At 37.2% G+C, this 19,271-nt stretch overlaps 1 pseudogene; it reads right to left on the reverse strand.

Annotated features, from left to right (window-relative positions):
* Positions 1 to 3,211: 3,211 nt before the first annotated feature.
* On the reverse strand, positions 3,212 to 3,821 carry LOC110287952 (large ribosomal subunit protein eL20 pseudogene; annotated as a pseudogene).
* Positions 3,822 to 19,271: the final 15,450 nt, after the last annotated feature.

Below are 19,271 nucleotides of genomic sequence, written 5' to 3' on the forward strand. Positions count from 1 at the left end.
TTCCATTTACTTGAATATTATTGTGATGATTGGATGCAACTTACTGTTACAAAATTGTACATCAAACATCCTAAAGATAGCTATTTTTTTTTCATTTTATTTTTGCTACCTTGAATCATACATACCTTAGTCTAGGGGCCATTCTTTACCACACAGAGGGCATATATGGTGTTAATAGATAATTTCATTTTTCTTCATATGTATGAGTACTATACACATATTTATATGTATGGTCATTTATCATCTCCTTAAACAAATATTTTCTAGCCAATATGCTTAAATTAAAATGTACCTTAAATTACCCTAGAGTAGTAGTGAAGCAATGATATAAAATGTAAAAAATAATCACTAGTAGTTCTCATTCCAGTAATGTATTTCTAAGTATCTTTTCCAAGACATCAGTTTTCTTAAATATAGACAGAGAAGAAAATGTAATTAACATGTCTTTTCAACTGGATTATTGTTGTTGGATGAGGATGTGTGTAGTATTGAACCGTTCTCAGTGATTTATTCTGATCTAACATTGACTGAATTAAATAGAATTTCTATTTCATTGTTTTTTGTATAAAATATTTGATGTATTCTTTAGTATAAACATAAGAATTCTACACTTATAAATCTAAGTCTTCATAATAATGAAACAAAATATTCAGCTATAGTATTTTTAGTATAAAAAATTTCAAATTTTTAAATGTATTATCATTGAATTCTTGTCTATTGACCCTTTACAATGGACTTCATTTTCCTTGCAGTTCAGGGTTCTTCAGAAAGTTCAAGTTGCTGGGTCTAAAGTTTTGGTCTTGAGTGGCCTTGAGTTTTTCTTTGTCTACATTAGATGTCATAGATTTTCAGTCATGAGTTAGAATATAGCATTGCTAATTATATCCCAATGTTTTGGGTGAATCATGCATGAAAATGACTTCAACAAATTAATATCTTGAGGATTGTATAATTTCAAATGTTAAAATGAAGATAAACACAACAGCTTGTTTCCTTGAATGTAGCTATACTTAAGATATAGCTACAAATCTAGACAAATAGGCATATAACATCCTAAATTAAATAAATTAGATCATAGTTATTTCTTTCACTATTAATTTCAGTAATAAATTAAAATTTTAATCATAAAAATCTAGCCATCCAATATCAGGATATAAGATTAAATGCATAAACCTCCCTTAAATATTGAAAATAATAATACTACATATTTTATAATTCTCCATATACTACATATTTACTATGATAAAATACAATTTTATATATTATGTTTACTAATAACTTTAAATATAAAATAACCAGAAAAACAGTTTAAATAATGAGAAATGATATATATTCAGGTTAAATATAAAAAGGAGATATTTATCAAAGCAAAGAGTTTAAATGAAATAAAAATCATTTTAACAAATATCTAGCTTATTAAATGAACATACTAAATTTATATAATATAGATAAATTATTCACCATATTTGACACTTAGTCATTTGTTCTTGTAAATTATGCTATTTTCCAGTGCCAGAGCATATCAACTTTTTTAAAAAGTCAGAGTCCCAAACACATAATTGTTAGTTAGAAGAGTCTAGAATCATTCACTTTGACCTATCAGTTTTGACAATTTTCTTTGTATTTTGACAAGAGAATCCAGTCTCAATTGGATTATTCTTTATTCATTCAGTTGCCTTCTTCCTAAAAATAATTTGCAAAGATGAAAAGCAGAGAACCACTTCATTATCTTCAGCCTGACACTCCTGATCCCACTTGTCCTTTTCTCTAATGCTACTGATTTAATATGCAGAAAAACTTCCCAAAAGACAATTGATTCCTATGCCCACTAAGACATTTTCTGCTATATGCATTGCATCTGCAAATGTTTAACTCTAAAAATGTGCATAATTTTAGCAGAGACCTCTGACCCAGACAAAGCCATAGTATGTGGTCCTGAAACAGTAATTGAACTTTTTTTTCACAAGACAAAAGTGTTAGAACTATCAATGTCAGAATCAGTTCATTTCAATCAGGTCTGTATTCTCACATATGAAAGAAGACAGAAATATAAGTATGAGAGAAATTACAAGATGGCTTGGTAAATCCTAAGTATTACCCAAGAGAATGGAAGCATAGGTTTGAGAGTATGTACTACTGGAGAAACTCATAATTATTATATAGGAGAGTACTGAAGCAATGGTAGCTTTTTATCCATCAACTTCGGCATTTTGTTGTTTCTATATTTTGACAAGTTTATTGAGTCCCATCTTCGGAGAGTTCACATATACACTAAACCATTTACAGCAAAGAATGCTATCAGCAAAAGCTGAGTTATGCCCAACATCACATATAGATATTAAAATTGCTTAAATGGTGCCCTAAATGGTAGTAGTTGTGGGAGCCTTTTGATAACATGATTATAGGGAGTGGCAGATAACAATGAAAGACAGAAAGGAGTGTGCTGTAATAATTGGTTTTGTATAAGATAAAAAGTTAACCAAAAAAATTAGTTCATAATGTACTCCAAAAATCTCTAATAGAGGAAGCTAGGTGTGAAAAATTATAGGAACATTGTATATTTTTATGCAATTAAATGTTGATAAGTATTTATCTGAGTTTTAAATTAAGTCTAGTTAGGCTTACATTTATCATTGTCCATTAAGGACAGAGCATTTAAAAACATTTGTCTTTTTAGAGTGCCTGCATATTTTAATAAAGTCTATAATATTTGTATAAATTTCCAAAGCATATTGAGGATTTTAATAAATTAATATTTTGGTTATCATGAAAGTTAAAATATATTTTTTAGAATGTCAAAAGTTTGTATTTTTAGCGATCATTTATAAATATGGAAAACAAAACAAAAAATCATAACTGTAGAGATAGTTCAATTGCTTAAGCACTGGCTCCTCTTTCATAAAACCCAGATTCAAATCCCAGCACCAATATGTTATGCCACCATCTGTAATTCCAGTTCCAGGGTATCTGACACCTTTATACAGACCAACTTGCAGGCAAAACACCAATACTCATGAAATAAAAATAAATAAATATATTTTAAAAAGGAAACAAAATGTAACATATCATATGACAAGAATATATAATAATTTAATACTGCAAATAGAAATGGCATGTTTTAATATGATATTACAAATTATAGTCAATGTGATATGATAATAGCAAGAGATAATGTAAAAGCTTAAATTGTGTAGTAAATTTACAAAACTCATTATTTAACAGTTTGAAGTTTTTCTTCAGTGGATATCTGGGTGTGGAAAGTGTTGGGCATCTTGGTGGTGAAGCATGTTTTGTGCTGGTGCCACAACACATGATGGGGCAATGGAAATTTGATCTTGGAGTCCTGTAACAGCAGTCCTGCCAGCTGCAGTCTCTTCCACCTTCATGATCTGGATGGAGTTCTCACTGGTACAATGTCGGGCATCCATGTCGCAGTAGCATTGTGTGACCCTGCTAGTGGTGGTCAGGTCCGGGTACTCTCAATATATTTTGTGTGCCATGACCAGAGTTGTAGCGCAGGCAGATGCTGAAGTTCTTCACATGTAGGGGTGTCTTCTCAAACATGCACTTGCAGTGCACAACATGACTTCTTCATCTTCTTCAGCTGTGACACAACGTACCAGTAGAGGGTCTTGGCCAACACATGGTTGGGTGCAAATGATGTGCACTGGTTACAGTAACAGTGTGTGTCACTTTGGAATTGGCAAGGAGCACCCCACCACCTTGAATTCCTCAACCTGAAAGTCATTGCCAGGAGAAGGGTTTGTGTATGTAGGGGTAGGGGTTAAGGAGGCAGAGCTGGCCTGGAATCCATCAGTCATTCCACAGAGTGTATCAAGTTGGCAAGCCCACTCACCCTGCCTTTTCTAGATATATATCACCGGATCAGTTTCAAACCTGAGTTCACATACTTTCACCTTTCAAAAGACCACTGGCAAGCATGCCAGAATGCACGTGCCCTGCTAGGAGGCTGCCTCAGTTTCTCCTTTCCGAAAGCCTACTTCACATGCAGGTGGCAGGCTGCTCTGCTCTCCATGAAAACTCCAGGCCAAGATGGCAATGGTGGCTCATGCCTTTAATTAAAAATCAAGAAATGCTTTGAGTTTGTTTTGTTTTGTATTGTTTAGTTTTTGTTTTTATTTTTGTCATGTAATTTCAAGCACAGAGTATAATTAAGTAAATTATTTATAAACCATAAACAAAATAGATTTGATAATTAATATGTAAAATATATAAATATCCGTTTATACATATGACACAAGTCATTACCACAAAATGAATTGTCACTAATTTCTACTGGAATAAAGGTATTAAATAAATAAATTAATGACAGAAGGAAAAATACCATAAACTATATCAAGTTATTTCACTGTTAATAACTCAGTCTGGAAAATAGAAAGAAAGAAAGAAAGAAAGAAAGAAAGAAAGAAAGAAAGAAAGAAAGAAAGAAAGAAAGAAAGAAAGAAAGAAAGAAAGAAAGAAAGGAAGAAAGGAAGAAAGAAAGAAAGGAAGAAAGAAAGAAAGAAAGAAAGAAAGAATATTTCCCCACATCTCTGTGTCTATACATTACACTTCTCACATTAATGTACATTCTCAGTATAGACTATGGGATGGAAAAAGTACAATTTTATATTGGATTGACTTAACAAACCATACTGTACCCATATGATGAAAGTTAATATAACCACTAAGAAGTCACATTATGGCACACCATCCTGACATGCTTTAATGCTACACCATGTGTGGGAATAAACATATCAATAAGCATTAGAAGGCCCTAATTAAAAAATTGTTTTGTGAAAGATCTCATGATTCTCAAACTATAAGAAACAAGGCACATCTGAGACATGTAAAACACAAGAAGTAACTAAACATACTTGATAGATAATTCTTAACTTTTTCAATTATATTATACCCACTGCTGCAATTTCTAATGTTTTAAGTTTTAATAATTTTTGTTATTGTTGCTAACTATCTTGGAACAATTGTGTTATAATTTAAACAAGATTTCTGATTTTTAGTCAATTTATAACCTAGAAGTGCATGATGGCAGGAGCCCCAGAACTTTCCTCTCCATTTTGTCTTTAACTACAGTATCACTGGGATTTAAGAAAGGTGTTGATGCATGTAGCTTTATTTGAGATCTAGAAATCCCAGGTTAGGTTACCACACTTACACAGGAAGAATTTACCTACTGATCCATCTTACTGTTTATTTCACATATTAAATAGCACATATGTATCATTCATCAAATCAACACAGGTATTCATATCCAAGATATTGTTGTGTAAATGTAGCAAGTGATTCAGGTTTTGAATTCTTGCTTGAATTTCCACATTTCAAGGGATATAGTATTAGTTAATTACCTGTCCATAGATTACCTACTTAACTTTGAATGGCATGTTTGTGTATTATAGTACATTTTTCTAAGTGCATAAAGATAAAACTCTGCAATATATAGAAAATAAAGGACATGTAACAAAATGGCTGCGAGGGCATATTTGATTAAAACAAAATAAACTCAAGTCTCCTCTTTTATGTTATTTCCTGGCTTTGTTTTACTAAATGGGTAGAATGACTTTTGTTAGGGTTTAAAATTCAAGTTTTTGTCTTTATTGGAATTGTATGTTTAAGGGACTTCATAGTGGATCTAAGTACAGCATTTATAATATTTTAATTGAAATTAGTAAACATTATGTAAGAGAATGCATTACATCAACTATAAATTGGCCCATTTATTAGTGTCCTTTCTTAGAAGTTGGATATAGTAGCTAATTTAAAGGCTTAATTTGAAGTACAAACTCAAACAATACAAATATAAGGTTTTTAAAAGCAAAGATATAATCATCAAATTCATAGACATTTCAGGATTCTGTATAGAGAAAACACAAATCCTGAAGAGGAAAACATAAGCTGATACTGATATTTTGAATAAAATTGATGTGGTTTATGTCATTGATTTTTCAGACTGGGATAAAAGTTGGTACCATGGGAATAGTTATTTAATAGAAAGGTGAATATTTTTGCCAACTGCCATTCCTATTCAACAAATTGGCAAGCAATGCATCAAAATCATGTAAACTCAGTAAATAAGCTGAATAAAATACAGAATGACCAAAAATAAAACTACTCAGGTCAGAAATATGTTTTTGACTGTAATGTAGCCACAACCATGTTTTGAAGAGAAACCTCAGCACTTGGAGGAAATATAATCCAATAACATAACAGAAAGGAGGCTCTATCTGGTTATGAGGAGTGAAAGTAAAGGCAGAACTCTCCTCAGTAAGGATTGCAATCCTCCTACAGAGAGCTGAACCTTATGCAAGAGTCTAACCCAGCAAGGAAGACTTTCTGAACTTATTGATTTGGTTTTACAAAAAGATTGACAGCAGCTCTATTACAGCCTGTAAATTTAGCTGCAAAGTACAACTCGGTGTATATGGGAAAACATGCTTATCCAAGCAAAGAAAAACCTTGAAATTATGTATACTATTGTCATCCCTTCATATTTATTCTTAATTTTCATTTTGTATTTTTTTTTTTAGCTTTGAGAATTTAAATGGGTTTTGTTCTCTTCTTACCCTCTGGGTGTTCTTTCCCACTTTTCCTCCATGACTTTTCAAAATACAAATTATGTGCTTCCCCTGTCAATGTTATTTAAATTTTTCATTATCCAGTTGCAAATTCAGTTCTTTTCATTTTTTTTCTTTCATAAACCCCACCACACTCACTTCCCAGTTCTCCCAGGTCCGCCCCTTTAACCTTATGCCCCACCATCCAAGGAGAAAAAAAGTCCAATGTATGTTGCCCATATACTCACTGGAACATGGTCAAACTCCCAGTGACCAGCCCCTTAACAAAACAGTATTTCCCCAGTTGCACCCTTGCCATAAGTTGTGGAGAGCCACACTTCAGTATCCTTATTACAATTTCTAATGGTTCCCTTTGATGACTTTATAGTCTGTTAAGTTTTCATGATTAGAGTTGAGGGAGGGGTTTGGATATTCCCACAGATCTCTTCAATATTTCTCGACTGTGAGACAACAGTCATCAGTAGTATTTCCAAATTAGATTCTTTACACTTTACAAACTGAGGGAACACAGATAATGGACTTCCACATATTTTCTAACAACAACACGGATCATGCATATGATCTCTGGCATCAGCACATGCTGCAGACCTCAGTACAGTCACCTCTGGCAGTACAGCCCACAACAAACATCAACACAGTATCAGACCTCCACTTATTAATGAATAATTCCAGCTTTAAAAAAATCTTTAACTATATTCTTATTATTGAGTGATCTGTGGTATATCTTCATTGTTTCTGGCAATTTAAAACAAATGGAGTTTTTGAAAAGGACACTCAACTGTGATTATGCCACCATCAGACTGCATTTATATAAGTCTGTTTTACATTTTTGATTAATAATTGCTATTAAATATCCCAGAACATTTGGAATGGTACTGGTACTGGTACTGGTACTGGTACTGGTACTGGTTCTGGTTCTGGTTCTGGTTCTGGTTCTGGTTCTGGTTCTGGTTCTGGTTCTGGTTCTGGTGAGGTTGTCCTGAATTTATATAAGAAAGCAGATTGAGCAAGCAGTGTACATTTATGGTCTCTGCTTCAGTTTCTGACTATAGGTTCCTGCCTTGAGTATCTGCCCTCAGTTTCTTTACTGACACAATTTGAAACCAAGGTTGTAAACTTGAATAAATCTTTCGTACCTAAATTGCTTTTGTTCATGGCATTTATCACAGCAAAGTTAACTTAATCAGCACAGGATGTGTCTGAGGTACATAAGAGTGTTTTTCATGTATTTTAATATTACACTTCCTGTAAAAATCACTCCACCTGCTTTAACCATCAAGTAATTTGATCCATAAGCTCAAATGAAAATCATACAAAAACTAAAACATCTTCTGAAATCAGTTATAATACATGATTGTTCATTTTCTCTACTCTCACTCTATATAATTATTGAGATTATAGATATATCATTAAGTTAAGTGAAGTTAAAAAAGGATAGAAATCCATTAAAGATAGCATCTACCATGGTCCCATAATCAACAGATTCTAAAGATTCTGATAGAAGACTCTTAGATCTGATGAACACCTTAGAGAAGAAGTATTATGCAAACTTACCATGCCTTGTAGTATACTAAAACTGACCTCACTGAAAAATAATAATTTTAAAATATATGCTATTAAAAAGACTTTAAATGATGAAAATAACTTTAATTAATAATGAAAGAAATATACATTAATCTTTAAAAAATAACCATACAGACAAAGAACATAGTGAAAACAACTCCAGAAGATATATCTCGATTATCATGGACTCAAAGAATTAATAATTTGAAAAAGCTATATTTACTGAATGAACTATAGATTCATTGAAATTATACTTTTATTATCTTTTGAAAAATATTTAAATTCATGGAAATGACAGCTTATTATAGTGAGGATGTACAGTTAGGGTGGGACTGGAAATTTGTACAGTCACTCTGAAAATCAATGTGGTTGTTCCTCAGGAAGACAGGAATTAATATATTGTAAAATCCAGAATTATTACTCTTAGACATACACTCAAAAGATACTGCATCTTAACCCATTGACCTTTCTTCAACCGTATTCATTTGTGTTCTTTTATAAAAGCCAAACATAAATGAACTAGTTGTCTCTCAACAGAAGATCAGGTAAAGCAAATGTTGTACATTCACACAAAGGAGCATTACTTAGCTGTTAAAATAAGTAAAATCATGAAATAAGTAAATGTAAGGAGCCGCCTTCACATTTGCCATTACAAGATGGCGCTGACGGCACTGACACCCGTGTTCTAAGTAGTAAACAAGCAAGCTGCGCATGTGCCGGGGTAGCTTTCCACGCCATGTGCTCTGCCTTTCCCGTGACGACAACTCCGGCTGATGGGCTGCAGCCAATCAGGGAGTGACACGTCCGAGGCGGAGGACAGTCCTCCATAAAAGGGAGGGGGCTCCGCCATCTCTCTCTCTCTCTGGCTCTCTTCTCCACTGGCTCATGATGGGGTAAGCAATAAAGTTTGTGCTGCAGAAGATTCCGGTTGCCCTGAGCGTGTTCTTACCAGGGGTAAGTAAAGCGGCGCGCAATAAATAGTGCCGAAACCCGGGAACTACTACATCACGGAGAAGGAGCGGTTAATGAAGTGTTCCCGGAAACAGACTGTTGAGAAGGATCCGGTGTGGGTTCAGAACTCTACAGCTGGGGAACTGTGGTAATGAAGTGTTCCCGGAAACAGACTGTTGAGAAGGATCCGACGTAGATTCAGAACTCTTCAGCTGGGGAACGGATGCGCGTTCGTTACAGCTTTACAAGGTATGTCTGGTCTTGAACTTTCTCTAGTGTTAAAAGCCCTTTTATTTCTTTTCATATGTCAACAAGCAGTTAAGACAGGGTGGAGAATTCTGGACAAAATTCAAGACAGTCTATCAGAAGTAAAGCGGGGAGAGAGAGCAGGAAAAAAGAGAAAGCATGGCGCGCGAAATAAGTATACAGGCCTTTCCACGGGTCTTGAACCCGAGGAAAAGTTAATGTCAGGGAAGAATACCTGGGGAGAGATTAGAAGGAAAGAGGAGAAAAAACAAAGGAAAAAAGAAAAGTTAATGTCAGGGAAAAATACCTGGGGAGAGATTAGAAGGAAAGAGGAGAAAAGAGATGAGTTTAAAGAGCCAGTTCTTAGTAGCTGTGAATCAGATAAAGAAATTAGCCCTTCTGAGGAAACAGACTTGGAGGAGGGAGCAGCTCATTATGAGAGAGAAATTCGAGCTTTTAAGTCAAGAAAAAAGCCAAAAGCGGCTGGCAAAGGCCAGCTTGCTGCTTGGCCTCAGGGCAGTTGGCTTCAAGGTCATAGTGCACCTCCGCCCTATGTGGAGCCCCCGCCCTGCGTAGTACATCAGCCCTGCGCAGAGAGACAGTGCGCAGACTCGTTCATTCCAAGAGAGAAACAAAGGAAGATGCAACAAGCATTTCCGGTCTTTGAAGGAGCCGAGGGTGGGCGTGTTCACGCTCCGGTAGATTATACACAGGTTAAAGAGCTTGCTGAATCTGTCCGTAAATATGGAGCCAATGCTAATTTTACTTTGGTGCAGTTAGACAGACTTGCCGGCATGGCACTAACTCCTGCCGACTGGCAAATGATTGCAAAAGCCGCTCTCCCCAATGCGGGCAAATATATGGAATGGAGAGCTCTATGGCAAGAGGCTGCACAAACGCAGGCCCAAGCAAACGCTGCTGCTTTGACTCCAGAGCAGAGAGATTGGACTTTTGACAGGTTCAAACCTTGGCAGCCACATCCAATGATTGGGCAGTTTTAGTTACCTCCTTTTCAGGACAAATAGATAACCATTATCCAAAACATCCAATTTTACAGTTCGCCTAAAATCAATCTGTTGTGTTTCCACAAATAACAGTAAGAAACCCACTTAAAAATGGGATTGTGGTATATACTGATGGATCAAAAACTGGCATAGGTGTCTATGTGGCTAATGGTAAAGTAGTATCCAAACAATATAATGAAAATTCACCTCAAGTGGTAGAATGGTTAGTGGTTTTAGAAGTTTTAAAAACCTTTTTAGAACCCCTCAATTTTTTAGAAGTGGCTGGAGTGATTAAGCCTTCCAGTAAAGTTGCCAATATTTTTCAGCAGATACAATTAGTTTTGTTATCTAGAAGATTTCCTGTTTATATTACTCATGTTAGAGCCCATTCAGGCCTACCTGGCCCCATGGCTCTGGGGAATGATTTGGCAGATAAAGCCACTAAAGTGGTGGCTGCTGCCCTAACATCCCCGATAGAGGCTGCAAGAAATTTTCATAACAATTTTCATGTGACGGCTGAAACATTACGCCGCCGTTTCTCCTTGACGAGAAAAGAAGCCCATGACATTGTTACTCAATGTCAAAGCTGCTGTGAGTTCTTGCCAGTTCCTCAGGTGGGAATTAACCCACGCGGTATTCGACCTCTACAGGTCTGGCAAATGGATGTTACACATGTTTCTTCCTTTGGAAAACTTCAATATCTCCATGTGTCCATTGACACATGCTCTGGCATCATGTTTGCCTCTCCTTTAACCGGAGAAAAGGCCTCACATGTGATTCAACATTGCCTTGAGGCATGGAGTGCTTGGGGGAAACCCAAACTCCTTAAGACTGATAATGGACCAGCTTATACATCTCAAAAATTCCAACAGTTCTGCCGTCAGATGGATGTGACCCACCTGACTGGACTTCCATCTAATAAAACAGAAAGGGGGAGTCGAGGAGGCTCTACCCCGAGTACTAAGAGTGTCTGTGTCTACAGCACTTTTTACACTCAATTTTTTAAATCTTGATTCTCATGGCCATACCGCGGCTGAACGACATTGTTCAGAGCCAGATAGGCCCAAAGAGATGGTTAAATGGAAAGATGTTTTAAATAACAAATGGAAAGGCCCAGATCCTATTTTGATAAGATCCAGGGGAGCTGTTTGTGTTTTTCCACAGAATGAAGACAACCCATTTTGGATACCAGAAAGACTCACCCAAAAAATCCAGACTGACCAAGGGAATACTGATGTCCCTCGTCTTGGTGATGTCCAGTGCGATAACAACAAAGGGAGAGCAGCATTGGGAGATACAGAATTGGACAGCTAAATTTGAACAGACCCTTTGAAAATTGAGACTTGCCCCACGCACTTGGACCTGTCCCTGACCTAAGGACTATCTTTTCAACATTTTCCTTCTTTAAAGAATGGGTAGGGGTGGAATTATTTGGAGCTGTTCTTTGCTGTGGATTAGTGTTGCTTCTTTGATTGGTCTGTAAGCTTAAGGCCCAAACTAGGAGAGACATGGTGATTACTTCCCAGGCTCTTGCAGCACTAGAACATGGTGCTTCCCCTGATATATGGTTATCTATGCTTAAGCAATAGGTCGCTGGCCACTCAGCTCTTGCACCCCACGAGGCTAGTCTCATTGCACGGGATAGAGTGAGTGTGCTTCAGCAGCCCGAGAGAGTTGCATGGCTAAGCACTGCAGTAGAAGGGCTCTGTGGCATATATGAGCCTATTCTAGGGAGACATGTCATCTTTCAAGAAGGTTGAGTGTCCAAGTGTCCTTCCCCCAGGAAAAACGACACGGGAGCGGACCAAGACCCCTTTGGGTGATGAGCCTGGGAGGAGGTTTTGTGTAAAGCCCCTATTTTACACACTGGGGATTTGACCTCTATCTCCACTCTCATTAGAATGGGTGGCCTATTGCTCTTAAATAAAAGAAAAGGGGGAGATGTAAGGAGCCGCCTTCACATTTGCCATTACAAGATGGCGCTGATGGCACTGACACCCGTGTTCTAAGTAGTAAACAAGCAAGCTGCGCATGTGCCGGGGTAGCTTTCCACGCCATGTGCTCTGCCTTTCCCGTGACGACAACTCCGGCTGATGGGCTGCAGCCAATCAGGGAGTGACACGTCCAAGGCGGAGGACAGTCCTCCATAAAAGGGAGGGGGCTCTGCCATCTCTCTCTCTCTCTGGCTCTCTTCTCCACTGGCTCATGATGGGGTAAGCAATAAAGTTTGTGCTGCAGAAGATTCCGGTTGCCCTGAGCGTGTTCTTACCAGGGGTAAGTAAAGCGGCGCGCAATAAGTAAATACATGAAACAAACAAAAAAATCGTGTTGAGTAACATATCCCTGATCCAGGAAAAGCAAACATGGTAGGTATTTACTTATATGTGCATATTAACTATATTTAATTATAAACAGGAAACAATCCATTGAACCACAGATGTCAGGTGTAAAGTACGGGACTAGGGAACAGAGATAGGAGATTGTTAGGAAAAGGAAATAAAATTGTTTTATTGTTTTTTTAATGAATGGATATAGTTGGAGAGCTGGAACTAGAGGTGGGGTGGGAAAAGAGGATGAGGGAGAGAATACAGGTAGAGACAGCTAAAATTAAGGGTCATATTTGGGGGGTAGTAAGAAAACCTAATAGAGGATAAGCTTGCTAAAATAATACATCTGTGAATATGCCCTGAAGAAAATTGAAAAATAATGGGGAGAAGAGTCCAAACTGGCCATCACTTTTCACCAAACGAAGCCACCAATATCATTATTGGAGTTGCTGGCCAAAGGGGTAACATAGGAAAACACAAATAATGAAGACTATTGACAAGATTATGGTTTGTTCTCCTCAAATATCAGTAAAATCCTGTTGTTGAACTGAAAACAATACCTACAGGACACATTCAACATAGGGAAATTAACCTGGTGCCTACATAGAGCTTCCACCCCTAAGTACTAGTGCCTGTGGTATGGGAATTTACCATGCCTGTTACCAAAAGATAAATTTAAACGTCAAACCAGACATAAACCCTTTAGTGTACAGAAGGGTTGACATATATCCTATAAGATATCCTAGGGAAATAACATAAATTTTGTAGAAGTAGCCAACCAATATTTTCTTTGAATGAGGTCCTAGAGATAGAACCCATACCCAAGACTGGTTATGTAACTAAGTACCAGAAACAAGATAACGCAATGATAGAGGGGAAACATTGCAAATACTACTGGTTTAAAACAAAAAACAAACAAAAATCAACAACAACAACAACAACAACAAAAACAAAACAAAACAAGTAGCAATAAAAGTAATACCATGGGCAGTATGTGATATCCATAGATCACTGCTTTGCCCATCTAGCATTAAAGAAGCTTTGTTGTGCAACAGTGGAAACAAATGCACAGCCACATATCTCGATATTTTGTAGAAAGTGATGGACCTTGGAACACTCAGTCTTAAATGAGATATCTCCATCAAACCACTCTACTCAAGGTTCAAGAAACCTTTCAGAAATGAAGGCAGAAAGAGTGAAAGAGCCAGAAGACATGGAGAACACACAAAAAATTAGAGCCCTTCTTTGTTGTAGAATTTCAATTGATTAGACAAAACACCATGTGCAATAAAAGCAAGTTGGAGAGAAAAGGGATTATTTGACTTACACTTTTTTTTCAAGACAGGGTTTCTCTGTGTAGCCCTTGCTGTAGTGGAACTCACTTTGTAGACCAGGCTGGCCTCAAACTCAGAAATTGGTCTGCCTTTGCCTCCCAAGTGCTGAGATTAAAGGCATATGCCATCACAGCCGGGCTTGGCTTACACTTTTATATTGGTGTTCATTATTGAAGGAAGCCAGGATAGATACTCAAACAGGGCAGGATACTGGAGACAACAACTGATGAAGAGGCAACAGAGGGGTAGTGCTCACTGACTTGCATTTCCTGGCTAGCTCAACTCACTTCCGTATAGAATACAGGACAAGAAGAAGAGGAGTGGAACCACCCACAATGAGTTGGTATGGAGACTGCCTTCAATCCTTAATCAAGGAAATGCCTTAAAGCTAGATCTTATAGGGACATCTACACAACTGAGGTTCCCTCTTTTCAGATAACTATAGTCGTGTGTTAACTTGATATAAGAATAGCCAGCACAACTATGTAAAACACATCAAAGTACTTATGAACTCACAGGTATTGCAACAGTTTCTCTTCATACACATTACGGACTTCCAGATTAGTTTTATTATGCTGTGTGTGTGTGTGTGTGTGTGTGTGTGTGTGTGTGTGTGTATGTGTGTGTGTGTGAATGAGTGGCTCCATGGCTCTTTTGTCTTTTCCTTGGCTCTAATCCATTTGTTTTTTTGTCTTGCCCAAATCTGATGGGATAATTTTTGTTTTATATTGTATTTTATTATTGTCCCTTACAAGCCTGATTGTTTTCTTAATTAGAGACAGAAGGGAGTATATCTTAATGGGAGGACAGATGCAGAGAAACTGGGAGGCATTAAGGGAGTGGAAACAATAATCAAGTTATATTATGTGAACAAAAACTCTACTTTCAATAAATGGAAAATCTCAAAACTGTGGGGCATTCAGCTCTGCACAGACAGGCTGGTATCCAGTTGAGCTGAGGTCTGAACCACGGAGGTGATAATTCACCTTCATGATACGGTAGGTATTCCCTCATGCACCTGGAACTCTCGCCCCACCACAGCCCCCAGAAGAGAAGCATGGTCAGTAGTCATGTAAGACTAAGACAATGGCCCAGCTTCTGATCTTCAGGCTAAACTCCTCCCTAGTTACCTAGCAACAGTAAAGACCATAAAAAGGGCTGTTTAGCCCCACCTTGTTCTCTTATGCTGTTACTTCTCGTCCCTCACTCTCCCCCTCTCTCTCCCCTCTTTTTGTCTTCTCTCCTTTCTCTCTCTCTCTCTCTCTATCCTTCTCTCTTACCCCCTGCATTTCTTTAATAAAGCTCTTAAGCCATAGAGAGTCTATGTTCCATCAAGGCTGTGCACACTCTCACGGGTGTTAGGAACCTCTCTCCCCTTTCCCATCTCTCCCATAACCCCGGGACTACAGGGTATGGCCCTGGGGCCCCCAGGCAGGGGCTGCCCTTTGTCCACCCCTCATTGAGTTGGTCAGAGGCTTGGTGTGAAAAGCATCTGGCAGCCCTCCTGCATCCACCTGCCCAGAGCATAGGAGGAACTCTGGCAGGATGTGAGCTATTCTCCCCACTACCCCCCTTCTTTCACAGGCTCCCTTTTTGTTCCCACACAAAACAATAAGGAAAATATTAACATTCATTAAAATGCAAACTAAAAGTCCTTTCACTTGCATATCATACTAGTCAGAATGGCCAACATTAGAGAAACAAATGCCAAACAATTCAGATGAAGATGAGGAAAATGTAGAACATTTATATGGAACTGTTGGGAATGCAACCTATTAATATAGGTATCATTAGGAAGGACATTTCTAAACAAAAAAAAAAAGACACCTTAAAATATTTTTAGAATAGTTACATGTATATAGCTTTTTTAGTTATTTGTTTGTTTCTCTAATGAAATGCCTGAGAAAGAAAAGGAACACATAAAAAAATATGATTTTGACCCATATTTCCAGAGGGGTCGTCAGTAGGGCAGTGGAAGTATAGGGGCAGGTAGCCCAAGTAGGAACATTCAGTATCAGATATAACCATGAAGCAAATAGTAAGATGGGAGTTGGGTGAGACTTTAAATGTTGATAGCAGGTGTTCAGTGAGATGACTCTTCCAGCTAGGCTTCATCACCCCATCACCTCCACTTAGCATGATGTCAACTGGCAACAAATTCAAATACCTGAGAACATGTGGAATATTTTTTATTCAAACTAGTGTTTACCCCAAGTAAATAAGGCTTAACACAAACATAATTCCATATCCATATAGAGCTAATCCAAATGCTTTAATACTCACTATCAGGTATATATTTAATATATGTAATATATGTATAATTTATTTAAAAACTAATAAATATGCTAAATAAGTGAGTTATGACGGCTTCTATACAAATGTAACACTCTAAGCTTCTGCTGCTCTATAGTGTATGTGTTGCTTTTATTTAACAGATGTAATTGTAGTCTCAGAGACTTATTTCTCAATGAGTTCACACTTTCTGGATTTTTTCTGACCTCTGGTTGGGGTTCAACTGAGTTGTGCTTGCCCAGTCTCCTCTCCAGTCAGATTGACTCAAACTGTTTTCTCTCAGCTTCTGAGTTGGCCTGAATTTAATTCTGTCAATATATTCTAATCTTATGACATTTTCTCAATCTCGGGCATATTCTGTCTTCAGTTGCAACCTGTCTCTGTAAAACTGTGTTGCTATATTCTCTGTCTCTCTGTGCCATGGACCCGCCCCAATAGGCCTCTCTCAATCCATGGGAAATTAGAGTTCCGGACTGGTGAGCATGGAGTTGGCTACGAAAAAGTTAACAGACATGCACACAAGGAAATGCTGTATCTGGATGTATTTTCTCAAAGTGAGCACCAGTCTTATAATACAGAAGAAAAACAAGAAAGCTAGGCGAAAACACCCGTCAAAGTACACTGGTTCTTAACACAAAACAAAGAAAATGCATACATAAAAAGATAGCAGGAACCAGGTGGTGGCACATGCCTTTAATCCCAGCACTTGGGAGTCAGAGGCAGGAGGATTCCTGAGTTCAAGGCCAGCCTGGTCTACAGAGTGAGTATGAGGACAGCCTGGACTACACAGAGAAACCCTGTCTCAAAAAAACAAAAACAAAAACAAAAAGATGGCAGGAGCCAGTTATTGTTTACAACTGAGATTAGGAGCAACCCTTAATTAAGATCAGCTAAACACAGGAGCCAGGTGAATGCTCTAATGCAATGCTAGTCTATTGTTAAACCCACCACCAGGGGTCCTTTAGTAAATACCTGATTATGCTATTCCTCTGGGCCTAGTGAAAAATCTGAACCAAGGGAATTCCATTCTATTAACCATTTCATGAATAGTATTTCAACCCACCTATTTCCTAGGCCATTGTGTATTCCTGTGTTTGTGTGTGACTTGGCTATTGTTCTAAGTAAATATTATGTAGACTAGCCCTGATTTTTTTTCTAGCTCTATTCAAGTAAATTGGAATGCCTAATTAGTTTCACTAACTCTATTAGAAGTAAATTTGAATGTTACTGAATTACAAGATCAAGGTCGGCCTCAAGGACTTTCTAGGACATTGGAACACTGACAAAGGCTTAGCTATATGTCAAAATCAATCCTTAAAGGCACTTATAATGAAACAATACTGAAAGAGAGCACACAGATCCATACACCAGACTAACACTGGGACAGGTTTTGAGTGTAAGTGCTCTGGGAATGCTAAGGTTCCAGAAGGCTGTTTCTGTGAAATTCCTTGCCTCTACACTGCTTCTAGTTTTCTAAACCTGTCACACAGACTTCACTGGAGTGGATGTAGCATCTCTCTCTTTCTCTGTCTGTCTCTCCGTCTCTGTCTCTGTCTCTGTCTCTGTCTCTCTCTCTCTCTCTCTCTCTCTCTCTCTCTGTCTTTCTCTCAGCTATCTCAGATGCTCTCTTTAGTTGCATCTCTTTGTTATCATCTTTTTATGAGAAATGAGCATATCCTATCTCTGAAACATTTTCTCAAATATTTCTCTGATTTCTCAGTTTGTCTGTCCCGTAATTAGAAGTCACTTTCAAACATGCCTGCTTCCTTCTACAAACAAACCTTACCTATATTGTTTAGGATTAAAGATGTGTACTTAGGGAGTGCCATTCCAGACAAAGAATTAAAAAAGGGTGTACTAATGCCATGTCTGTATTCCAACTAGATCACCCAGACCTAGAAGGTCTTTGAATGTGATCCCAGAGAGAGCAGCCATGTTGCTGAATTAAAATTCCTCTGCACCCTAAAGCTCACACTAGACATTCATGTTCCATCTCTTTTACCTTTTCCCTAGGTGTACCTTTTCCTGTCTCTGTGGTAGTGACACATTCAGTAGTCTCAAGATCATTCTGAGTGTAACTTCTACATGCTACATATGTACAAGTGACCACTCAGTAAAGCTTGATTCACAATAAAGATTTCTTTTGTCTATTTTCTTTCCTTTTTCCCTTTCTTTTTTATAGTTCCTATTTTTGAGATTATAACAAAATAGAATTGTTTATTTTTTGATTCCTTGACCCCTTTCCTTGTCATCATTCAGTCTTTTAATTTATTATGTCTGTGTTTAAATGACAGGTATCTTCTCAACCTGTAAATGGATATAATGATATCCATATTCTTCTGATTTTCTATGCAGTAGATTAATGAATTTTTTCATGACTACATGCTTCAAGAGCACCAATATATTTTTCATCAAAGTAATAAAAAAACTTGAACAGTAGTTATTATAATAGAAGGTTTATATACAAAGTTGAATTTTCAAAGGGTAAGACCTTTCTCCAATGTCTATTTTCAGATAATATTACAAGCCATAATAGAGGTTTTAATAAACTAAGTCTTATATAAAGAAATATTATTAATAATTAGTGTTAATTTAAAACTAATTTGCAATTTGTGGACATTTGCAATGTTTAGGGTTTTCTATACTGCAGTGATATTTTACTACATTATATCTTCTGATTTTCAGAAGAAAAAATAGTTGTCATATTTATAAGACTATAGAAGTGTCAGAGTTTCAAGATAACTATTGGATTGAAATTTTATGCTTATCTGAAGAACAGTGAAAAATCACTATTGTATAACATCTGTAAAGCGCTGGAGTTTGCTAAGCAGATAACATCACGGCTTGTAGAAACCCACAAGTGCCAGCTGTGGTTGTGATAGAAGAGTTCAAAGAAGGAATTAATACACTGAAGTCACTTTCATTGTTGATTGATTTACACTGAGCAAATCCATTGATAAT

The sequence above is a fragment of the Mus caroli genome, unplaced genomic scaffold (assembly GCF_978045245.1).
Source record: "Mus caroli unplaced genomic scaffold, Mus_caroli_1 scaffold_16, whole genome shotgun sequence".
Classification (NCBI taxonomy): Eukaryota; Metazoa; Chordata; class Mammalia; order Rodentia; family Muridae; genus Mus; species Mus caroli.